The sequence below is a fragment of the Excalfactoria chinensis genome, chromosome 4 (genome assembly GCF_039878825.1).
Source record: "Excalfactoria chinensis isolate bCotChi1 chromosome 4, bCotChi1.hap2, whole genome shotgun sequence".
Classification (NCBI taxonomy): domain Eukaryota; kingdom Metazoa; phylum Chordata; class Aves; order Galliformes; family Phasianidae; genus Excalfactoria; species Excalfactoria chinensis.
This window is the reverse complement of record NC_092828.1, coordinates 43,512,075-43,527,881: the sequence shown is the minus strand read 5'-3', so window position 1 is coordinate 43,527,881 and position 15,807 is coordinate 43,512,075. Positions and strand designations below refer to the sequence as shown.

General features: G+C 43.0%; 1 protein-coding gene across 5 annotated transcripts in view; it reads right to left on the bottom strand.

Annotated features, from left to right (window-relative positions):
• The window catches only part of PTPN13 (protein tyrosine phosphatase non-receptor type 13), a 102,124-nt gene extending 86,317 nt beyond the window's left edge, over positions 1-15,807 (bottom strand). For 4 of the 5 annotated variants that reach the window (XM_072334941.1, XM_072334940.1, XM_072334943.1 and 1 more), the window contains exon 1: positions 15,445-15,568. The gene's annotated coding sequence lies outside the window, so the exon portion shown is untranslated. Of the gene's footprint in view, positions 1-15,444; positions 15,569-15,643 lie in introns of those variants that run through there. The other variant, XM_072334944.1, reaches the window with a different exon arrangement.

Genomic DNA, 15,807 nt, shown 5'->3' with positions numbered 1-15,807 from the left:
TGAAGCCCTGTGACACAGGCAATCACCAGAGAATCCCAGGATCTGCAGCAGAAAAAGAAGTGTGTCACCTTTCCAGTTACCATTTCATGTTCTATTTCTGGGAAAAAAACTGCTGGGCCACACGGCATAAGGAACAGAGCATTAAAAGGTCAGCAGCTCTATGACACCATGGATATCTTATCTGTGAACTCACCTGTCTGGGAATAAAGCTATTACTCACACACGATATGATTAATTCCCATTGTGAAATTCTGCATTTCTACCCTGAAAAACAGACAAGCCAGAACATAAGCCTACGTTTCAGCTGTCAAGAACTGTATACACAAGAACAACGGCATTTTTAGGACTGATGCATAAAGCTTGGAGATCTTTGTTCTACTTCAACTGAATTAATTCAAGGTCAGTAGCAGGCATCAAGTCTGCTATCTAGAGCACTGCATTTTCTTTGCTCCCCTGTAGCAGGAAAAAAAGGGATTCTTTCCACAGACAAGCAAAAATTTGTATGCAAAATTCTTAGATATTACTAAGAATGAAGTTATGGTACTACAAAGCACTAGATTGACACTTTTTAGATGCTCAAAATACGACTTAAAAGGTGAATGATCTGCTTCTCCCAGCAGGTGTTCAAATCTGTACAAAGATTTTTGTTGAAGAAATCCAAGGAGGGGAAGGCTATAGAGAGAAATCTACACCCAATTTTATAACACCATTTCATACGCTTTCAAGTGAGACACAGATTCAGTGAAACTAATTCTTCAAAGAGGAGGTAGCTGATGAAATCCCAACTCTGTTCTGGAGAGCAGACCAAGAAACACGTGCTCTAAGGGGAAGGCAGAGATGTGAACAAGCTGCTGGCTGCATTTCACTGGCATGATTATCCTACAGAGCAATGCAAAGGAAAACGGTTGCTAAGCTGCTGTTTCATTACACTTCCCCAAATGAAGGCAGACTGTTCTGAAGGAAATAAAAAGCACTGTCAAATGAAGTTATGTGCCCACCTCTCTAAACTTTTTATCAGCCTTCAGGAAAAATATGTTTTTTCTAATATATGCCCATGTCAGAGCCTGAGCACATACGCATGTGCAAGTATTACATTACTGCACATCTATACATGTAGGATGTACATATGTATATATACTTCATATGTACCAAGTAATTCATTTTTATGTTTCTCCTGCAGAACAGGAGAAAACCCCTGAAGGGCAAATGGAGCTGTAAAGCAACAGAAACACCAATCTACTTTTAGAAGTCAACATTGATCACTTGAAAGCTTAATTAGAGGTCTCTAAAACCTATTAAGGGTTTTGGCTAAGGCAGCTTTAAAGCAAGGTTCTGTAAGCATTTGTAAAAGTAGATCTGATAGCTGCAGATGGACTGCAGCAGAGCTCCGTCTGTCCAGAAAGCAGCTCTTCATTCCACATGCACGGTGGTACTGCAAGTCCAGCACTGACACACTGTACAGGGCAGGACCAGTGCTGGAGAAGCACCACACTGACATCCGCACAAAGACCTACTCTAAAGAGAAAGGTCTTCCCTCCACATCTGACCTGCTTTCCCTACAAAATGTTCAATTTAACTTCTACTTCTTGAAAGCACTTAGCAACTGCTAAAGTGATAAAAAAAAGATGTTTCTCCTTTGTGAAGTAAAGCACAGCTGAGGAGCAGACTCTTGAAAATTAGCGAGTATTGTACTTGAGCAAGGTTACATCTGGTCTTTATGCCCAGTAACTGAGAGTCTGCTAGAGGCACATATAATCATTGAATGGCTTGGATTGAAAAGGACCGCAATGATCATCCAGTTTCAACCTCCCTGCTATGTGCAGGGTTGCCAACCACCAGACCAGGCTGCCCAGAGCCACATCCAGCCTGGCCTTGAATGCCTCCAGGGATGGGGCATCCACAACCTCCTTGGGCAACCTGTTCCAGTGCGTCACCACCCTCTGGGTGAAAAACTTCCTTCTACTATCTAACCTAAACCTCCCATGTCTTAGTTTAAAGCCATCCCCCCTTCTCCTATCTCTATCCACTTCCTTAAGTGAGGCAGCAAAAGGGTCTGCACATCACCTGTCTTAAACATGGTTCAGTGAAACCAAATTGGAAAAAAATATATATATAAATAAATTTGTTAACATAAAAGATGCTTGTGCCCTGATTCAGATGCTCAAAGTGCAAACATTAAGATTCCTTCTTACACCTAGCAGCTCTTTGGCAAAAGCAGAGTTCATGACAACTAGAAGGATTATTTGCTCTTTTAGACTGGATCCCTTCTTTTGGCATTTTCTTCCATAATCATGCAGACACAAAAACTGACTGAGACAAGATATACAGCCTGTCTGCATGCACTCCCTAGCCAACGAGCAATTTGCTGGGCACATCAGAAAAACCTGAGCAAGAGCAAACAACACACAGCACTGCTTTCATGTTATCAAATGGACAAATTACCCACAGTAAGGCAGCCAGACTTCATAGGAAGGCACTATTCCCCACTGGCTCATTACAGGATTTCCCAAAAGGCTGAAGCATCCACTTGTATCAGTGTTTTCATACTCCAGTATTTCTCAAACTCTCAAGTCACCTTGGATCTCTTTTAAATCTATACTCAGCAGGGTTTCTAAGCACTACCACCTTCCAAGCACTGCGTACATGTTGCCTTTTCCACTCAGACGTTCTGTACCCAAGGATCCACAGTTGATCTGCTTTCTGCAGCTCAAGACATCCATCATGATTTACCTACTGCTTACCCATGTGCCAGATGGCACTCAGCTCTACGGATGCAGAGCTGGCTAAGCAGTAAGAACAGTGCATTCAATGCGACACACGTTACCACCTGATCAGAACATCAAGAACTGCTTGTCAGCTGAAAAACTTTGACAAAAAAAACCACGAAGTTCTTTGGTCATGAATGTCTGCTTTTTAAACGATCTCTTTAGGAAAGCCAAAAGCTTCCAGAAAAGCTTACAGTGTCTTATTTAAATCCTGCATTCAGGGAATTTTTAGCTCTAGGTTAATTAGTAGACAAATTGACTTGAAAACTTGGAATGCCTATGGTTAGGAAATCATGATCTTGCTCTAAAACATTAGTTGACACAGCACAAGGGCTTTGTCCCAAAATAACACGTTAACAGGAATGTGGCCATATAATGCAAGTCCCTCAGCCTCTCGCTGCTTATGGCATTTCAGAAAAACATATATAATTACACATTATATGATTCAATATGCTGTTTACAACTTAACAATTATTAAATTGCCTATACTACCCCTTGAATACAGTTCACACACACACCCTGTTTCTGATTCACGTCCAATTAAGACATGCTGTGTTTATTGAGTCCTACAGCCACGATATTCTTCACGCTTAAACTGCCCTCGATGGTGACATGACTTAGGACTTAGTAGTCCTTTTCCTTTTAGATGGGACAAGATGTTAATCCCTTTCCTAAGAGATCGTTCCACCTGTTACTGCTGCCCAAGCTTATGGTTTCTGTGACAAAAAATTAGACAAGCTTCAGAGCATAGAAGGAACCTTTCCACAAAGAATCTAAGCATTGGTATTATTTGACAGCAACATGAATAGCTGCAGAGTGATGTGCACAACTCTTAACTACATCCTCCACACACACACACACCAGATGACCTCAAGCCCCAGCCAGTGAGATAGCTTAGTGTCACACAGTTAGCTCTGTGCACTGGAATGCAACAACGCTCCATCCAACTGCAGTATTTTGGTACTTGGAGAGATGACAGGACAGAACAAGCTACAGAAGATAGCACTGCCAGAAAACAGGAAAAACAAGATAGCAGCACCTCCTCCCTTCCCTTACACAATGACAAGCCCTCTGTTGAAAAAAAAAACAACAACAAAACAACCAAAAAAACAACAAACCAGAGTTCAGGGAAGTTCTGCTTTGTATGGATGCTCAACTCATTCCTGTTAGTAGAGTTAGAGAACAAAGAGCCATATTACACCCTTGGCTGCATAACAAGGACAAGCCAGCAGAACCTTTTCCTCCGCAGGCCTAGATGCCATGAGAGGAAAGCAAGTCCTGGCATCACCTTTCTTCTCTTTTGACAATGTTCCATGAGCAGTAACAGACAGCAAGTCAGGCTGAGGACATATGCACGCAGTGCCCAGGAACAAACTGCATTCTCTGAACTGGGATGGAATCAAGCAGAAGGCTGTATCAATCTCTAATCCCCCTGCTCAGCTGAGGCACTAAGAGAAATAAGAATGGAAAGATAATAGAAGAGCACTTGGATTTATTGGCAGAGCTAGACCACAAAGTTAAGGAATGCATCAGATTTTGCTGTTCTCAAAATCATTTTGGTAATTCTATATTCAGCAGCTTAAGTCTTACTCTTTTACTTCACAGAGATCCAAAGAAAGACTAGATAATACAAAAGGAGAAACACCACAACTAGGCAAAAAAATGTGACCACTCTAAAGTCTAAGAGCTCGACTCTTATAAAACACGGTCTTCATACAAGGGTACAACACTTATAACCCAAGTATTATGGAACAGATCCACGAACTTTAGAATGTTATACCATGGCTTTCAAAACATTTTCAGCTTATAAATGCCGTCTCACTACCATACATTCCTTATCAATTTTGCTTACCAAATGCTGAAGTAGAATGTTGAATTTTAAAGTTATCAAACTGGAAAAATGCTTCCAGAATTTCTGAATATTTTCAAGTTGGGAAAAGGACACCTTTGGGAACAAGGTTTTTTAACCAGTGCCTACAAAGATCACACAACAACTGTCCAAATTTGAAAGCGTGTGACACTCAGACATCCCCTGGCTCCAAATATTAGGTTCAGTATTAAGTTTCCAGCCATCCCAAATACAATCCTACACTAAAAAATAAAATAATAATAATAATAAATAGAGGGAACTGTAAATTCGTAGCAGTAGAAAAGACTAAGAAATTTCATTATGAATACATACAAACTCAAACACACCAAATAAACAGTTTTCAACTCCAATTATCTCCCTCACATACCCAAGTTGAATACTGCACTCTGCCATTAACTTTGGAGGGGGGGAACAAAACAAAACAAACCATCAAGCCGCTGTTATTAGAACTGTGTTACTCACTGCAAGTCCAGGTCTTAATGGGAAAAAAAGGAGAAATGCAATAGTAAGGAACACAATTTTTTCCACATTTAATGTAATAGTTGTATGCATCTGAAGTCATTGATTAGGTTAATTTCTTCTGTTCTGGAGGACTTTGATTTCTGCCTTTGGTAGGTAAGGTTTTGATCAACTTGTCAAACAGACCTCTGAGCAGAAATACAACAGCCATCTGCATGAAGTTTGTCCTCAGGATAGTTACGTTTCCTTCTCCCAAGTCCCTCTTCTCCACCATCTATTTTTTATCCTACATTTTAAGTACTGGCTTAAAAGGCCATCCATTTATCTCACAGCATAAAGGACTATGGAATTCACCTCTAGTCAAAAGATGAAATTTAATTTTTTTCATAATATCTGCTAAGTTTTCCCTAGAGAGCTAAAAGCAAAAGTAGACTCTAAGCCATAACTACCACATCTCCCTATTCCGCTAAGCAGTGCCTCGCAGTAGCGATTGAATCTCCAATTCCCCATGCCTAGTAACACTCTTAATTGATTAATTATCAGACTAAGCCGACTAATGGAACACAGCAGGACAATCTCCCTTATTTTGTAACAGGGAAGAGATCACAGTTATCTATAATCACAGACACCCAAATGGGAACCAATTTCCATATCTTTTCACCTTCCCATGATTTTTATAATGAAGCAACAAAACCCAGTCCTAGTGTACAGGCAACTCAACTCAACCTGCATATTCTTACCCAAGAAAAAGTGGTACAAGGTACTAAACAGTTAAGAAGCATCAGCTGTTTACCAATTCTAGAAACCCTCAAAGTGATACTAACAAAAGGAGGTGAGGAGACCAAAATTTGACAAGTTAAATCCCAAAAGGGTGGAAAATCAAATATCTTTTCAGAATAATCCACAGCTCCTCACCACGTGGAAGAACAGACAGAACCAAAACACCATCAGCCAAAGAGGACAGAGAGAAGAGGAGCTGCATGAGTGCACACACAAACTGCTTTGCTGGGGAAGGGACACCCAACACAGAGGCATAATTCTTTACAGGTGCCAAGTCTTAATGGCAAACATAAGACATAATGTTGATTGTTGTTATCATTATTATAATTACTTTTTTTTTTTTTTTGGTAGCATTTTAATGCTTTGCTTTACTAGCCATTTTTCATCCACTTACCTGAAAAGTGAATATACCCCAATCACCTAGGGCAGAATAATTGCTTACAGCAATTCACAGGCTGTATTTTGAAATTCAAAGATTAAAAGGCTTGGCATTGGCAGAAATACTAACTGAAGACAGCTGGCACTCAAACTAGGCTTCACCTTTTATCATGCTGATCAGTACCTCCTTCAATTGGTCAGTGGGCTGCCACAAGAAGACTTCTGCAAAAGTGGCTATAAGACTTCACCCTGTATTCTATATTAGTAGTAAAGATAAGCAGGCAGTAAAGTCCTCCGCATCTCCAGGTGACGTTTGGGAAGGGAAAACAAAAGAAAAATGTCCTGAAAACAGTTTATAGACAGGGCACCTTAGGGCTCCAAAGTACTACAAAAAGCAATCAGTCCCATGAGATGCATTTTAGTTCTGGCACAACAGCCTCTACATTTTTTTTCTCTCTCCTTTTTTTCTATAAACTGGTTTCAGAGCATATCATTGAAAATACATCATAAACCTCGAACTGAATGCTGTCTGCATAACAAGTAAATGTATATAGAAATTACTGAAGTCTAGACAAGCAATCGTTTCTCTTCCCCTTGTCCAAAACCACTGAAAAGGGAAGCAGAAGCAGCACATTTTGCATCATCATCAGACTTCCCAAGCTGCAGTTCACTCTACGGTGAAAAGTGAAATGCTGTGATCTTCAATTCTTTAATATTCTCAAAGCAATAACAATGGGTGGGGCAGAATAAGAGAGCAGGCATGTATCAAAGAATTCAGCTAACGTCAAACTTAAATATTTTCTCTAATATTGAAAAATATATTCGGCGCTATGCAAGCAAGTTTCACATATCAAACCAAATACAATTTGTCATCTCTGTGTGGCTGTTTAACAGTCAGTACTGAAAGCCAGTGTGCAGCTGTTGGGATAGTATCATGTAACTAAAAGGTTTAAGGTAAAAAATCCTCCTTTTGACTCTTCTGTGCTTATTTCAGCAAGCAGGGCCAAAGAGCCCACACAGCAAAACAGCGCTTGTATTTGTGCCAACAGAAAATAGCAATCTGACATTGAGGCAGGCAAGAACAAAAAGAATGCCTTTTATCATAACAGAATGCCCTTCAGTTCTTCAGCAATGTGTCTCTTACCTGTAAACGAAATCAACCAATTTACATCGTTGCAAGTTGATCTCTATTTGTTTATTTCATTAGTCCTGTTCTTCGAATTACTGTTTGGATGGCACTTTTTCTGTTTGCAGTTCACCACAGAACTTCACACAACAGATCCCACAGGAATAATTTGAGCTGTGCAAGTGAGATTCAGAACTTCACTATTCCTCAAACTGCTCTGAGAAGCAGACTACGCATGGTGCCCATCAGAAAACCTACTCTAGATCTTAGCCATCCATGGTAGCAAGACATTCATCTTCACTGAAGCCTCTTCCCAGTGTTCTAGCTACTCTTACTGACATCTTGTTCATTTCTCAGTACCTCATCTCCGCACTGAGCAAAGACTGAGGTACCCAAAGACACTCTCCTCATCACAGCAATCAACAGAACTGCTTTTGGTCTTAAAACCTTACCACTGTCGTTACACATTTACATTACACAGAAGCTTAAAAGACAGAACCACTCTGGTGCTAAAACTTGCTTCTCCCTTCCGAGCCAATTAATTTGATTCTACAGAGCTATATGGCAGTGAGCTCCCTTGGTTACATGACCACCTATCACTGCATCCCTTCCTAAGATGTCTGCAGGGATTGGAGACTCCTGGTTAAAAGGTCAAAAGCAAGGGACTGCAGATCGAATCAGATAGCTCAACACCCTGCTTACATCTCTTCTGCTAGGTGGAAGTTTCTCTTTCAGGTACACAGAATCATAGAATCGGTAAGGTTGAGAGAGACCTCTAGGTTTATCGAGTCCAACTGTCAACCCACCCCCACTGTGCTCACCAAATCACATCCCTCAGTGCCACGTTTCCCAAGGCTTGGATTCTTTATGACTGCACTGAGTTCAACCCTGTGAACATCAGAGAAGCATGTGCAGAGTTGCATGAGCCCCATAAGAAAAAAAAAGAAAAAAAGAAAAAAAAAGAAAAAAAAAGTTAAAAATGTCAAGATAAATCTTATTTGGAGGACTTTTCTATTGCATATGATGTTTACAAACCTAAGCAATGCACAGTTTAAGAACTTTTATACAGATGAGGTCACCCCTATCAGCATTCTTCCTTGGCAGCTATCAGTTCATTGGGTTCCTGAGCAAAGGTGAGATCTGATCAGTCACATCTGTCAGTAATGCCCAGCATGCTGTTGGGTTGTCTAAACCCTTTCTGAAAACACTGTCGGTTCACACAGCATTCCCTTCCAGTAACACAACTCTAACTCAGCACTACAAAAAGAGTATTTACCTTGCTTGCTGTGAAGACACCACTGACCTTCTCCACTTTTGCTGGAGAGGAACAGGCCAAGTGACTTGAGGTATTTCTTGTACCTCACGGCCACCTTATGAAGGCCACTTGGCTTTTACCAGCCTTTAGCAATGCACATTTGAAGGCACTGGACATAAGGAAATGCTTTCCCCTGCCTGCCTCTGTTGCGTGCACTACCACCACAGGAGCAACAAATCCAAACAGCCTTCCATCCCAGAAAATACAGTAAGCTCATGTGCATAAAGCTCCAGCTGATTGGGCTGCTCCCACAACCCAACTGTGTAGCTACTCAATAACTGAGTCTATAGAGCTGATGGAAACAAACTTGTATCACTGCCAGCTAGTACATCTTTGTAATCGCATCAAGGTCATTCAAGAGGCTACAGGGACAGGGCACACTGAAAAACCAGGCTGTTCAAAAGTACTTGGGGACATGATTCTTTCTCTAAGCATGTTCATTTGCCAAGTAAACAGCATAAGAAGAAAACTCTCTGAGGCAAATAAATAAATAAATAAATAAAAGTTCTGCTATAGCCTGCAAAAGTTACGGTGGTCCATTGCCTGCAGATCTTGGTCAGTGGGTCAGATTTCCCAGACAAATGTCTCATTTTTTGGAGTTTGAACAACCCTCAGCCTGAAAAAGGACAAGGACTAACAGGACTAAAATGGGAGATCCAGGAACTCTGCCCAGATCAAAGGTATGAAATCTCATCCCATACTTTTGCTGCCACGCCATCTACAGTTTTCCAGCAATGGGCTGACTTTGTCTGAAGCTTCCCTTCAATAGGTTAAGAGGAAACCTCTTCAGGCACAGGGCACTGGTGTATGGAGCAGAGAAAAGATGGCTCAGGATATGTAGGAACTCAAAAGGAAGGCTGGACAGAACTTCCTTCATAAAATCTGCAATGATAAATCTTTTTCTATAAAGCGCTTCTTGACAAATGAAATCTGCAATAATGTGTGCAGATGGGCAGTACTCTCATTTCCCAGAAGCCAACTTAATGCAAATACATCTAATTTTGATCCTTGTGAAAAAATGAAAGGAAACATTTCAAAACAACAAACAAGAAAATAGGTTGAATAGTTGAAACAGCCTAAGATGTTTGAAAGACAAGGCCTCTGAAGGAGAAAATGTGATTTATTACCAGGTGAAACACATATTTAAGGAAGTTTTGTATATTCTGAAATGAGGCTGGAGGGATAACTCCCTATAAACCTAACCACATGGTCATCCAGTCAGCAGCATATACTACAGAGACTGTCTCCCAAAGCAACACGTGCACTGTTACTCACTGACATTAACAAGTGAGTAACAGAAGCAGAACTTGTACTACCCTATCAAACTATTTGCTTGCCTGGCAGCCAATTTCCCCATTAATTTACTGGTCACAAGTATTTATTATCTATTATTTCGGGGACCATAATCTTAAGCAGTATGAAGGGATCTTCCACACAGCAATTATATGGGAAAGATAATAAAAGGCAATACAATACACATCCACTCCTTTTCCCTACTGTAACTTTTATTTGAAATGCTAAGTTTTGCAAATAAAAAAGGTGGTCGGTACTAATAAACTGTTGCACTCCATAATCTGTGACACGGAGGAACAAGAATAAGTAAGATTCCTTTCAGTATTTCTAGGAATGAAATTATTATATTGCTCAACTACCCACATATGACACAGGAAAAAATACCAAAATATTCCATTCCTCATGCCTTCACAACTTCAGGCAATGTGCAAATGCAAATCTTTCATCAATAAAACCCGACATGCTTCTGCTAGGAAACACAGATATTTGTAACAGTTTAAGTAAACTTCAAACTTCAATTTAGTTCTCTCTAATCCATTTAAACTTTCAAAATGAGACAGCAGAGTGGTTAGTAGATCTCAAAAGCCCTACCAAAAACCTTTGACACATAACCCCAAATATAACTGATGTGAGTCTGAAATGTTATTGTTAAGACTTCCCCAGCTCCATCCTCCAGCACTCAGAACACCTGCCATGTTCCAAATGTGGCTTGAAGAGTCAACATCCCATCACCCTTCTTTGGTGACCCCATTAGAGACCTGGGGACACCCACATCACAGGTTCATTGGTTTCTACGCCATAGTTACTCATGTCTATGTAAAAAAATGGAAGACACAGCAACCAATCTATATGTGTCATTGAGATACTGAAGAAAATAACATTAAAAAGGGAAAAATCCTCATCTGAAACATAAAATGAGTCACTGGGAACCAATTCCTTGCACAAACAAGGAGCTGCAAATGAATGTCTATAACCCTTGTGATAACAAGATAAGTCATGTTCTGTCTGCACTCAGTAATGAGCTACAAAGCCTTTACGTTTAGTTCCTTGTTTTTTCCCCTGTAAGAGGCCTTGAGGGCCTGCCCACTACCTGATCCCAACAACGGCTATTACATGAAGGGAAACCAAGAAGAACTAGAGAACAGACACGAACTCACAAACGCTTATATCTCCAAGCATGCTATTTGGCTTCAAATATTGTTTACCCTCACAACCTTTTATGCCTTTCAATGTTGACTCCAAAACAGAAAGGAAGTCAACACTGAATGAAACAGTTTCTACAGCAACTTGGCCTAACTGTGGTAGCACAGAGAACTCGTACCTTCAGTTTTACAAAGCAAACAGCCATGGCATTAAGATTCCAACATAAGAGGGCATGCTGAAACCTAATGGTCACCTGGCTTCTATGGAGTATCAGCTGTATCTACTTATGACTATGTACTCAACATTCAAAACATCAGAAATCTGTGTACTGCAACAGTTTTCTCCCCACACCCTGACAAATTCAAGACCAAAAAAAAAAATAAAATGGATTTCATGGAAAGGTGGTAAACTTGTGTTTAAGTTCTCTCACTTGAGAAAGCTGAATAGGATCAGAATGTTTTCTGTTAAACTCAACATTGACTTCAAGCCTACAGCACAACTATAAATCATCTGCAACAGCACCATGAAGAAAAGTCACCCAAAGAATCTTTCAGCTCAAGATTTACTTTTTGTAAATAAAGCAGATTTCAGGGATGCCAGTGGTGAGGAACTTCTCTGATTGTATGCCTGAAATGAAGCACCTACATAGCACACAGGCACTCAGTGAAGAGGTCAATACAACACAAAGACCACTCTCAGATCCGTTTTCAAGAAATTCAGCAAACTCTACAGGAATTTCCCTCCATTTCTTCTCCCCCAGACACAGACGAATGTTCCTAAGACAATCGCACAAGAAACAAAACATCTGGTAGAATACCCCAACCCCAAATACACCTTTCCTCTGACAAAGCACAGGCATGAAGAGGTTGAAAGTCTTCCACCTGAAAGTCTACAGAAGTGTTGTTTTCAGACAGACTGGCTGGAGCACTTGACAAGAAGTCAGTATTCAAATCCAAGTTTCAGCACTCACTTTTTTTTTATTATTTCCACATTTCTCCCTCTCTGCTTCACTTTCAGCTTGGAAATGGGGCACTTGGAAAAGGGAGGGCAGCTTTACCTCCTTTTTTACTCATCTGACTATAAACTGGTTCCAACAGGAACAATGTGCTGACACGACATCCAGTATTAAATCTGACATTACAGTATCATCTACAAACCCATAATGACACTGAATGACCTGAAAAAGTACAGCCTTCAAATATCAGCAACCAAATATCAGCAGCTTTAACACTATGTCTCCTATAGTCCTCCAATTATATCTCACTGAATTTCTGTGGCGTGCTGGCATGACATTGTAAATTTACACATAAAAGATGAAGAGCAATAGATGAAACCCTGAGAACAAAGTTTTCTCACCTGTTATTCTTCCTAAGAAGTTTCATAAGTTAAGCATAGCAGATCCCTATCCTGGCAATTGGATTTCAAATTCACAGGACATATCATTGTCCCAAGGCAGGCACTCAATTGCCCTTAATGAAGGCATTTTAATAGATTATGATGCACAAGGAATATGCCTAGCTGCTCACCAAGTATTTAAGCGACACAGGAGAAAGAGAAGCCCAAACAAAACAAAAACAGCTCTAAAGAGTCTTCTCCTGCCCTTCCCATCCATAAGCGTCAGCTTCCTCCTCTGCACCTGAGGAGGAGGTGGGGCTGGGAACCACTTCTTTCAGGAGTTCCACCCTACTTTACAGATGTACAGATTTCATTAACAGCTAACTGGCGACACACAACATTAACTTATTCTGGTATTCATGGCTTTCCATCCACACTTGTCCCACAGAAAGTGACAGCTCAGGGCAGCTACTTATAGATATTTCCTGCACCATGACACACTATAGCAGAACTCTGGTCCACTGAATGGTTCGTTTTAAAACTACAAAACTGTTAACCAACATTTTCTCTCCAATGTCTCAAGTGTGGCAGGCAGACCAATGCTTACAAGTTCCCAAGCTTAACAGTGAACTGGTGAAATCACTTTCAGTTCTGGAGTATCATCAACATCATAAAGTTCTAGGCTTGTTACATGAGTAAACTGGAAGGCTCTTCCAAAGAAAACCATTTCCCCCAAGGAGTTGATGCCACACCTGCCCAAGTTCTGATAGGTGCTGTGGAACAACCACCTGAGACTCTCCAGACCAAGGTCTCCTGATGATAGAGAGCTCCAACAAGGGTGCCTGCAGCAGCCAGGCCCTCTGGGCCTTATTGGTTACTATTTCAACATGCAAATATTTGAGGCAGTGTTTAATGTACAGCAGTTCTCAGAGGTTCAGTGATAAAGCAGAGCTTTGTTCCAGTGACCGCCACTTCAACAATAAGCTCCATTTCACAGGCTTCCCAGTCTCATTTTATCTTTCTAATTACTCACCTCTCTTGCAGGAGCAGCATGCTATTAGAGCTGGCTGATTACGATTTGATGGCACTTGGAAGATTTACTGTGCTACTCAACTGCTAATTATTATTGCTCAGACCCACATGCAGTTGAGAGGAAAATAGCTGTGTGCCAATTTATGTCAGAACTGTCCCTTGTTCCGCATGCGAACGTCAACATCCTTGCTTTGCTGAACTCCTTAGGAAGCAAACAGATAAAGACTGTGCCTTTCAACTTGCAGCTCTTCAATGTTGTACTTAACCCATATTTACAGGATGGCTGACAAAACCCACTTTAAAGTAAAAACAGCAAAGCAATGTGGTCAAACACAACACCTTCCCTCCCACTGAACTGGAAAATGCAATACCTTTACCTAGAAAAACTGCAGCTCATCCCAGAAAAGCTGAAACATGAATCCAGAGCCTTGGATTAGTGTTGGTCTGAAAAGTCTTGCAAAGGCACATTGCAAGAATCAGTCCCCAGAGCTCAGGGAAGACATTATTGCTCTCTACAACTCCCTGAAAGGAGGCTGTGGAGAGGTGGGAGTCAGACTTTTCTCCCAGGTAACAGCAACAGGATAAGTGAGAATGGCCTTACGTTGTGCCAGGAGAGGTTCAGGTTGGATATTAGGAAGAAATTCTTCTCAGAAAGAGCAGTAAGGTATTGGAATGGGCTAACCAGGGAGGTGGTAGAGTCACCATCCCTGGAAGTGTTCAAGAACTGTGTGGATGAGACACAGAGGGACATGGTTACTGGGCATGGTAGGGATGGTCAGACTTCACGATCTTAGCGGCCTTTTCCAATCTCAATGACTCTGTGATTATACAGCTTACGTTTAAGGGCTGCTATGGATGGACATGCTTGTTAATGGAAGGAGAGGTTCTTCAGATGAAGCACAAACACCCAGCATACAAGCTGCTCAGACAGGTGTGTCTGATAGCATGAGGAGTGGTGGCAGAATCTGCTGTAACGTACTGCAACAAAAGATCTAAGAGCAGATTGACTCTTTCCTCATCAGTATTTCTTGCACAAGAACCAACTCTCTGCTGATGTTCTCCCAGCTGTGCTTTTGTCCCAGCTGATTGTCCCTTGACAGCATACCTTCTCTGGAGAAATTCAAGACCAGCCTGGATGCCTACCTGTGCAATCTGCATTAGGGAGCCTGTTTTGGCAACAGGGTTGGACTTGATGCTCTCTAGAGGTCCCTCTCAAACCCTACAACTCTGTGATTCTGTAACTGGGGTCACATTACGGGAGCCAAGCACAGGCAGGAGGGGCACAACCTGAGCAGGACAAGCTCAGGCCCCATAAGCAGCCCGATCTTTGGACCTCCTCTCACCGAACACGTTCCATTCCGCCGGAGAGGCAGCAGGACCCCATCACGCTCCTTCCCAGCCCCACGCTCAGGCTCCCGGCTCCCTCCTCCCACGCAGATCCCCACACCCAACCCCACAGATACCCGCACCCAACCCCGCAGTTTCAAGTCTTACATCCACTTCGCATCGCACCCACGGAAGCAAACCGGTTCCCGTCGTTTCCCCACTACTCAGGAGGGGAACCGAGCAGCTCCCGGAGGCTCCTAAGAAGTCGCCGCCTTTGTTGCTCTCAACTCGCAGTTTCGAGAGGATGACACAATCTCCAACAGGAGAGAAATCACCCCGCACTTCGCGGAGGTGTCGATTGCTGGAGATAAAAAAGCCGGCGAAACCCACGCTGGTTCCCATGAGCGACCAGAAAGAGTTCAGAAAGCGTGAAAGCGTCCCGCCGCGAGACGCTGCGAGCCCTTCTCTCGGGCGGCCGCAGGCCCCCAGCTCCTCCCGCTCCGTATCGGCCCGGGGGAGATCCGGAGGCCCCCTCCGTTCTCCGCACCCCCGGCCCCGCCTCTCCCCCTCTCCGCGCACCGCAGCGCCGTGCCCGGCCCCGCCACCCCCCGGGCCCGCTCACCGCCGCCTCAGGACCTCCGTGGCCGCCGCCTATGGAGGAGCGCGGGGCGGCCGTCAGCACGCAGCACCATCGCCGCCCTCCTCAGTGCTCTCCACTCCCGCACGGCGTTGATGGGCGGGCGCGGCCGCCTCCTCTCCCCGCCCCGCCGCTCCCGCCTTCCCTCCCCCTGAGCCCGCCACCACCGCCCGCGGGCACCCACCGTGGCCTTCCCCTCCACTCAGCTCCGCCGCCGCCAGAACGCGGGGTAGGCGGCCACGCAGCCGCCCTCCGCCCGCTCCCTCCCTCCGTCGCGCCCCCGCTGCGGCGGGACGCTGCCGGCACAGGCCCGGCCCTTCCCTCCCCCTCAGCGGGCGGCTAGAAACT